The 8,083-nt window shown below is 42.1% G+C and overlaps 1 long non-coding RNA gene across 1 annotated transcript; it reads right to left on the bottom strand.

The window, feature by feature from the left end:
- Positions 1–400: 400 nt before the first annotated feature.
- Positions 401–6,027, bottom strand: LOC141264213 (uncharacterized). Its single transcript, XR_012319834.1, has 2 exons — positions 5,282–6,027; positions 401–945 (listed from the first exon to the last, which is right to left on the bottom strand). It is a non-coding gene; the product is annotated as an uncharacterized lncRNA (long non-coding RNA).
- Between the last annotated feature and the right edge of the window lie 2,056 nt (positions 6,028–8,083).

Consider the following 8,083-nt stretch of genomic DNA (forward strand, 5'->3'; position numbering starts at 1 on the left):
CTTTACACCCCCTTGACATTTTCTCATGCAGTTTCAGCAGGTTGTCACCTGGAATGGCTTTCCAACAGTTTTGAAAGGGTTCCCATAGGTGCTGAGTAGGGATGGGCAGACCGATGGAAGTTCGTTTCTGGTACATAACTTTTGAAAAAGTTTGGTTCGGGTACCAGAGCAGTACCGGAACTTCCATCAGAACCCGAACCCCATTGAAAATAATGGAGACTCGAACTCATGAGAAACTTAAAAAAATTCTCTCTCTCTCCCTTCTTACAAACAAGAAAAATTGATTCTATAGTAATAGCAAAAAATGGACAGAAAATTGGATAAAATCAGAATATAAAATCACTGGTGAAAATTGATCATTGTTTCTCTTATGCAGAACAAAAAGGAATGTCTCAATGAGTCCTAATAAATGCAAACATTTTACTAACTGGAAAATCGTGCATAGACGATTCAATTTAAAGGTTTTTGTTTATTTTTCCAAGGCGGACATTTATGATCTTCTACAGGATGATAATATATAGTATGTCTGATCCCCGGGAAGGGAGGTGTCTTCACTGTAATCCGACGCTGACCGTTACAAAGGGGGTCCCGTTCTAGTATTCTCACATCTCAGACTAAAATGAAAATGGGACAAATAACAATAGATGAAACTATGAGCATCAGATTACAAGATTAAAGAAATGTAAGTGATAACAGCTCATAAGTATTCTGCTCTGGGCTAAAAGTGAAGAGACAGGAAGTCTTTGGTACAGTACATGAAGTCCTAGCAGCATGTCGAGACGCCTGACAAATATGAGGTTACAACATACTGAGGGCCATGAATAACGTACATTTTTAGGAGCCATTAACTCTCTGCTATTGATAAAATGCTGCTCCAATGCGTTTTTCTTCCCCTTGGGCTTTCTAATTGCAAAGTCGGCAATTCCTGCAGTTTTGCAAACAGATCTGTTAAAAAAAAATAAAATAAAGAGAAAATAGGAAGAACTGTCAGAACAAAGCTCAAGTATTTCAAGTTATGTCAATGGCCGTAACTCCAAATATAAACATCTACTGCCACCTAGTGAGAGACCGCAGAATACGTCTAATCAGTAGATCGAAAACTGGCATGGAAATTATAATACACTGTGTTCCAAATTATTATGCAAATAATATTTTCTCAGATTTTCCCAAATGACCTATCTGAATTGCAGTCATTGTAATTTTCCAGTCAAATAACTATTAGAGTACAATTGAAAGGTTTTTGTACAAACTGCCTATGATAACAGTATATTTTTAAAAAAATAAAAAACTCAAACTGCACTCAAAATGCACGTTCTAAATTATTATGCACAGCAGAGTTTTCAACCTTTTCATTTTAATAAAGAACAAAAAAATGGTCATTTTTGAAATTATAAGCATTAGCAGGTTATTACAAACTGAAATCAAACAGTTTTCAACTCAAAACTTTATTCTAGGTGATGTTACATTTGCACATAGGACCCCTTGTTCGAAAGGAGCTTCTGAACTCTCTCGTCCATTGAATTTGTCAGGTTTTGGATGGTTTCTGCTTCAATTGTTTTGCATGAGGACAGAATACCCTCCCAGAGCTGTTGCTTAGATGTGAACTGCCTCCCGCCTTCATAGACACTCCTTTTGATGATGCTCCAGAGGTTCTCAATGGGGTTGAGGTCAGGGGAGCATGGGGGTCACACCATAAGTTTGTCCCCTTTTATGCCCATAGCAGCCACAGATGCAGATGTGTTATGTGCAGCATGAGACGGTGCATTATCATGTATGAAAATGATCTTGCTGCGGAATGCACGGTTCTTCTTCTTGAACCATGGAAGGAAGTGCTGTTTGAGAAACTCAACATACTTTATGGAGTTCATCTTTACCCTTTCAGGGATCCTAAAGGGGCCGACAATCTCTCTCCCAATGATTCCAGCCCAAAACATTACTCCACCTCCTCCTTGTTGGCGCCGTAGCCGTGTTTGCATGGGGTGTCCATCAACCAGCCATCCTCCACTCCATCCATCTGGACAATCGAGCGTTGCACGGCACTCATCCGTGAACAAAACAGTTTTGAAGTCAGTCTTCATGTATTGTTTGGCCCACTGGAGCCGTTTCTGCTTGTGGATAGAGGAGGTCGACAGGATGGCTTACGCACAGCTGCAAACCTCTGAAGGACCCTGCATCTTGTTGTTCGGGGGACGTTGGAGGCAACAGCAGCTTCAAAAACTTGTCTGCTGCTATGACAAGGCTTTTTTGCCGCTGCTCTTTTAACCTGACGTAATTGCCTGTAGGAAAGAGTCCTCAATTTTCCCTTATCAGCACGCACACGTGTGTACTGTGAATCAGCTACATACTTCTTGATTGTGCGATGATCAGGATGAAGTGTCTTGGCAATGTTGATTGTAGTCATGCCTTGACCTAAACACTCCACAATTTGTTGCTTCTCAGCAGCCGACACATCCTTTTTCTTTCCCATTTTGGCAGAAAATGTAGGCTGCTTAATAATGTGGGACAGTCTTGCCTTTCATTGGACACACCTGCCAAACTATCTAGCACAGGTGTCTGCAATTGCTTACAGTGATATAAAGATCCCTGACACACATCACCATCAATGAGTTTAATTGACAAACAAAAAAATTCTTACCTTATCACTCCTAAACACTTTTTGCATAATAATTTGGAACACAGTGTATTTATCCATAATTCTACACTATATGCCAGACATATCCCAGCCTATAATACCGCTTCCGATGGAAAGTCAGATTCTGCTAACATCCTAGGCAGCAGAGGTAAAGAATGGGATCAAAGAAGCTTGTGGGTGCTATTACTATTAATAATAATTATCTAGCAGTATATAGCACCACCATATTCATTGATTTCAGGGGGGAAATGTACAAATAATATCAGACATTAAAGAGCAATACATTACTTTACAATTCAAAGAAGAGGAGTGAGGGCCCTGCTCACAAGAGCTTGTGAGGAAATAGGTAAAAAGTGCTTGTATTTGTAAGGTCTAGCCATCACTATAATAAATAAGGTTATATATACAAAGCTTTATAATCCAGCCAGTATCTATATATGTCCAGGTATGACATGATACTGAGTGCATTGAGTGTGGATGAAACTGTTTAACCTCTTTACCCCCGAGGGTGGTTTGCATGTTAATGACCGGGCCAATTTTTACAATTCTGACCACTGTCACTTTATGAGGTAATTACTCTGGAACGCTTCAACGGATCCCCCTGATTCTGAGATTGTTTTGTCGTGACATATTGAACTTTATGACAGTGATGAAATTTGTTCAATATCATTTGTGAAAAAAACGGAAATTTGGGGAAAATTTTGAAAATTTTGCAATTTTCAAACTTTGAATTCTTGTGTCCTTAAATCAGAGAGATAAGTCACACAAAATGGTTAATAAATAATATTTCCCACATGTCTACTTTACATCAGCACAATTTTTTAAACAAGTTTTTTTTTGTTATGAAGTTATAAGGGTTAACAGTTGCTCAGCAATTTCTTATTTTTCCAACAAAATTTACAAAAACATTTTTTTTTAGGGACCATCACATTTGAAGTGACTTGGTCTACAGGTGCATCTCACAAAATTAGAATATCATCAAAAAGTTAATTTATCTCAGTTCTTCAATACAAGATTTATTTCTGTTAATGTTAATGATTATGGCTTACAGCCAATGAAAACACAAAAGTCATTATCTCAGTAAATTAGAATACTTTATAACAACAGCTTGAAAATGTTGGCCTATGGAAATGTATGTTCAGTAAATGCCCTCAATACTTGGTCGGGGCTCCTTTTGCATCAATTATTGCATCAATGCGGCGTGGCATGGAGGCGATCAGCCTGTGGCACTGCTGAGGTGTTATGGAAGCCCAGGTTGCTTTGATAGCAGCCTTCAGCTCGTCTGCATTGTTGGGTCTGGTGTCTTTCATCTGTTGACAATACCTCATAGAATCTCTATGGGGTTAAGGTCAGGCGAGTTTGCTGGCCAATCAATCACAGTGATACTGTTGTGTGTAAACCCGGTATTGGTACTTTTGGCAGTGTGGACAGGTGCCAAGTCCTGTTGGAGAATGAAATTTCCATTTCCAAAAAGCTTGTCGGCAGAGGGAAGCATGAAGTGCTCTAAAATTTCCTGGCAGACGGCTGCGCTGACTTTGGTCTTGATAAAACACAGTGGACCTACACCAGCAGATGACATGGCTCCCCAAACCATCTCTGATTGTGGAAACTGCATACTAGACCTCAAGCAGCTTGGATTGTGGCCTCTCCACTCTTCCTCCAGACTCTGGGACCTTGATTTCCAATTGAAATGCAAAATTGACTTAGTGTGTCAATGACTGCCTTCTGGACATCTGTCAAGTCAGCAGTCTTCTCCATGATTGTGGAGCCTACTGAAAAAGACTAAGGGACGTTTTTAAACGCTTAGGAAGCCTTTGCAGGTGTTTTTTGTTAATTATTCTAATTTACTGAGATAATGACTTTTGTGTTTTCATTGGCTGTAAGCCATAATCATCAACATTAACAGAAATAAACACTTGAAATAGATCACTCTGTTTGTAATGACTCTTTATAATGAGTTTCACTTTTTCTATTGAAGAACTGAAATAAATCAACTTTTTGATGATATTCTAATTTTGTGAGATGAACCTGCATATGACAGAAAATACCCAAAAGTGACGCCATTCTAAAAACTGCACCCCTCGAGGTGCTCAAAACCACATTTAAGAAGTGTATTAACCCTTCAGGTGCTTCACAGGAATTTTTGGACTGTGGAAGAAAAAAATGAACATTTTAACTTTTTTTTCACAAAAATGTTACTTTAGACCCAATTTTTTTTTTATTTTCGCAACGGTAACACAATGGACCACAAAATTTGTTGTACAATTTCTCCTGAGCATGCTGATACCCCATATGTGGGGAAAATTGAGTGCAGGGAGCCAGTATTGAGCATGTTCTCCACGCTGGCTGTCAGTTTAACAGCTGGAGTGGAAAATGGTTGAATCCTACTCCCAAGGGGCAGCAAAACGCTGCCGCCTGAGTGACACCTCGGACCACCACATTAGACGAACCGACGGCGCTCCCTTGTGGCTGCACCCGGGGCAAATGTCCTGCCCACCCTTTTCTAGATACGCCCCTGCTGTTACTAAGTAAAAAAAGAAATAAAAAACATAATATTAAAAAGACCAATATTAACACCATACAGTGACTACCAGTCCTGTAGAACATATAAGGGATTGCGGTTCAAGTATATATAATATAGTGACTTACAGCTGATGTTCTTTATGGTGACAGTGTAAGGTGCCCCAGCGAGGTAGTCGTGGGCGAGCTGTAGCCCCCTCTCGCTATGGCACCCTACAGACAATACGTGTCCTCCCTCTGAAGTGTGGCTGTGTATGTAGTGCTCTTCACTTACTTCAAGCCATCCGATCGCGGCTGTCTCCAGGCATTTCTCTTCTGGGACCAGGGCAGCAATAAATTCAGAGGACACGAGGTTCTTAACCAGAACTTGGACTTTACTTGGGGAAGAGGAATATGTACAATATTTTCAGGCAGATATAATGGATAAGGCCCGACAGGTTATCATCTCTCTCACAGGTGCTGGTAACTCCTTCAGCCCTGATTCCCTCTTTAAGTGAAGCATCTCTGTGACTCTAATCTCTGGCCCAAGAGACTCTTCTGTAATACTGACAGTGACCTGGATCCGATATCTCTCCCCCACATCTTAGCTTGGAGTCCTATTTATCTTCCTCTGCTTCCTGCAGACTAGAAGTGCCCCGGGTCCTCACTACCTTTGATGAGTTTCTCCGGCCGGCTGACAGGACTCGTGCTCTTGTGTGGGGAGACTTGCACACTGGTGATCCCACTGTCTGAGGGTATGGAGCTCCCGTCTACCCTAGCAGCCACTATAGTCAGGCTGCCTGAACGATTTGCTGTCCAATCTCTTACTGAAGAATCACTTCCTGATTCTGGAAACTAAACAGAGATTTTCCTAATGTGCCCACCCTCAGTGAGCTGTCATCACACAGCATTAACTCATCCCTGTCTGTAACACTGCTAGCAGACTCAACCTGACATCTGCACCCAGGACAGTGGCATCTTGTGGCTGTTTACAGGTACTGCAGCCCACAATGAATTATGCCAGGAACAAGCTCTATATCACTCAAGGCTTGATCCGGGCACTAAGTTCCCCCTCTACTCTACTGACTGGACCACTGAAGCTAACCCCTTAGCTTGGCCTACCACAGTTCAGAGAGGATTAACTAAGGGAACATTTTCCTTAACTACTTCAGTGCCTAGGGAAGGCTACATCCTTCCCCACTATTACAGCAGCGTTCACTTTTCCAGTCTCTTCTATCCGGCACAGACCAACATAATGACTTCTTCCAGCCACAACTCACCTGCAGAGTTTAGAAGAAAAACACATTTAGGGTATGTGCCCACGGTCAGGAGCCGCAGCGGAATCCCATCTCCTCTATGCGTCTCTGTGCACCTGCGGATCACCCGCGAAAACTGACATGCAGCGTGTCTTTCAGGACCGCAGCATGTCAATTTCACTTGTGGGTCTGCATGTGGACTTTCCCCATAGATTAACAACTATGAGGAAAATCGCATGTTAAAAAAAAAATCACGCCGCTCATTTGTATAAAATGAAGGTAGAAGCCACGCAGCTATCCCGCAGCATCGGGGCCACAGGCAGCTCCTGACCAAGGGCACATACCCTTAAAGGGAATCTGTCGCCAGAAATAACGCTGTTAACCTGCAGATATGCGGTTAATCTGCAGGTCATACCATTGGTGAAACCTGTGAGGCCGCACAGAAGCCCAAGAGGTAAAAGGACCCATTTCCACCTTCGAAGCAGGAGAAAATGTGTATTATTATCAGATTTTTGGCTGCAAAGCACCCTGATATTGTTTTTGTCTTCTGTCTGTGCCGCCAGTGCTGCAGGTTAATAGCTTATTATGCTTCCCGGCGCCGGGGGTGCGGTTACAGTCTCCGCTCTGTATACTCAGTGATGACTGAACCAGCACTGCCCCCATGACAGATACCCAATGCTGGCGGGGAGAATAAAGTTAATTTTCTCCCTGCTGCATTCGGCTGCATGCAGGCACCGGACAGCATAATGCTATTACCCTGCAGCTTAACCGCATATCTGCAGGTTAACAGCATTATTTCTGCTGACAGCTTCCCTTTAACTTCTCACATTTCCAGCACTGTCCCTATCTATTCCCAAACTACAAAAACGCCTCATCCTGACTGCTCTTGCAGTGTGAACAGTGACCCCAATAATTAAAAAATTGTGTCATTACTATGATTACCCTCTTCCCCCAAAAAATGCTAGAGACTTTGTGTCAGATAGACGGTGCCTCTAAAAATTATAGTGTCCCATGCAAAGAATTAATGCTCCCACTATCCAACCTAGAAAGTAGTAATGCCCCCTGTATACTCCTATAAAAGTTATAACATCCCAAGTGCCCCGTCAAGCAAAGTGGTGTTCCCTTAAAGTAATAATGCCCCCCAAAAAAGTAATTATGCTAACCTGAGAGCCCCAATCAAAAAAGTAACAATGCCCCCATTTAAACAAATGTCCCAAGTGTCCCCAAAGCTCTCTATATACTGTTTTATGGCCTCCAGCTACTTATACACTATATGATGGCCCCCACAACCCCTTATACACTGTATGATGGCCCCTATAGCCCCATATATACTGTATTATGGTCCTCACAGCCCTTTTTAAACTGTATTATAGTCCCATAGCCCCTTATATACTGTATTATGACAACCACAGCCTTATATATAGTACACCACAGCTCACCTATAGCCTCATAGTACCTTATACATAGTATTATGACCCTCACAGCCCTTTATATACTGTATTACGGCCACTAAAGCAATATGGCCCGCACAGCTCACTATATATAGTATAATGGCCCCTACAGCCCCTTACACACTGATTTATGTCCCCCAAAGACCCGTTCCCTACATCTGTCTCTGGCGACTGTGTACTCATGACCACGCTCATTATTGTTGCTGCCTCATGCTGCTCTCAGCGAGACCCGGTGGCTCTGATGA

This window comes from Phyllobates terribilis, unplaced genomic scaffold, assembly GCF_046119375.1.
Source record: "Phyllobates terribilis strain yellow unplaced genomic scaffold, ASM4611937v1 Scaffold_4__5_contigs__length_816908805, whole genome shotgun sequence".
Lineage (NCBI taxonomy): Eukaryota > Metazoa > Chordata > Amphibia > Anura > Dendrobatidae > Phyllobates > Phyllobates terribilis.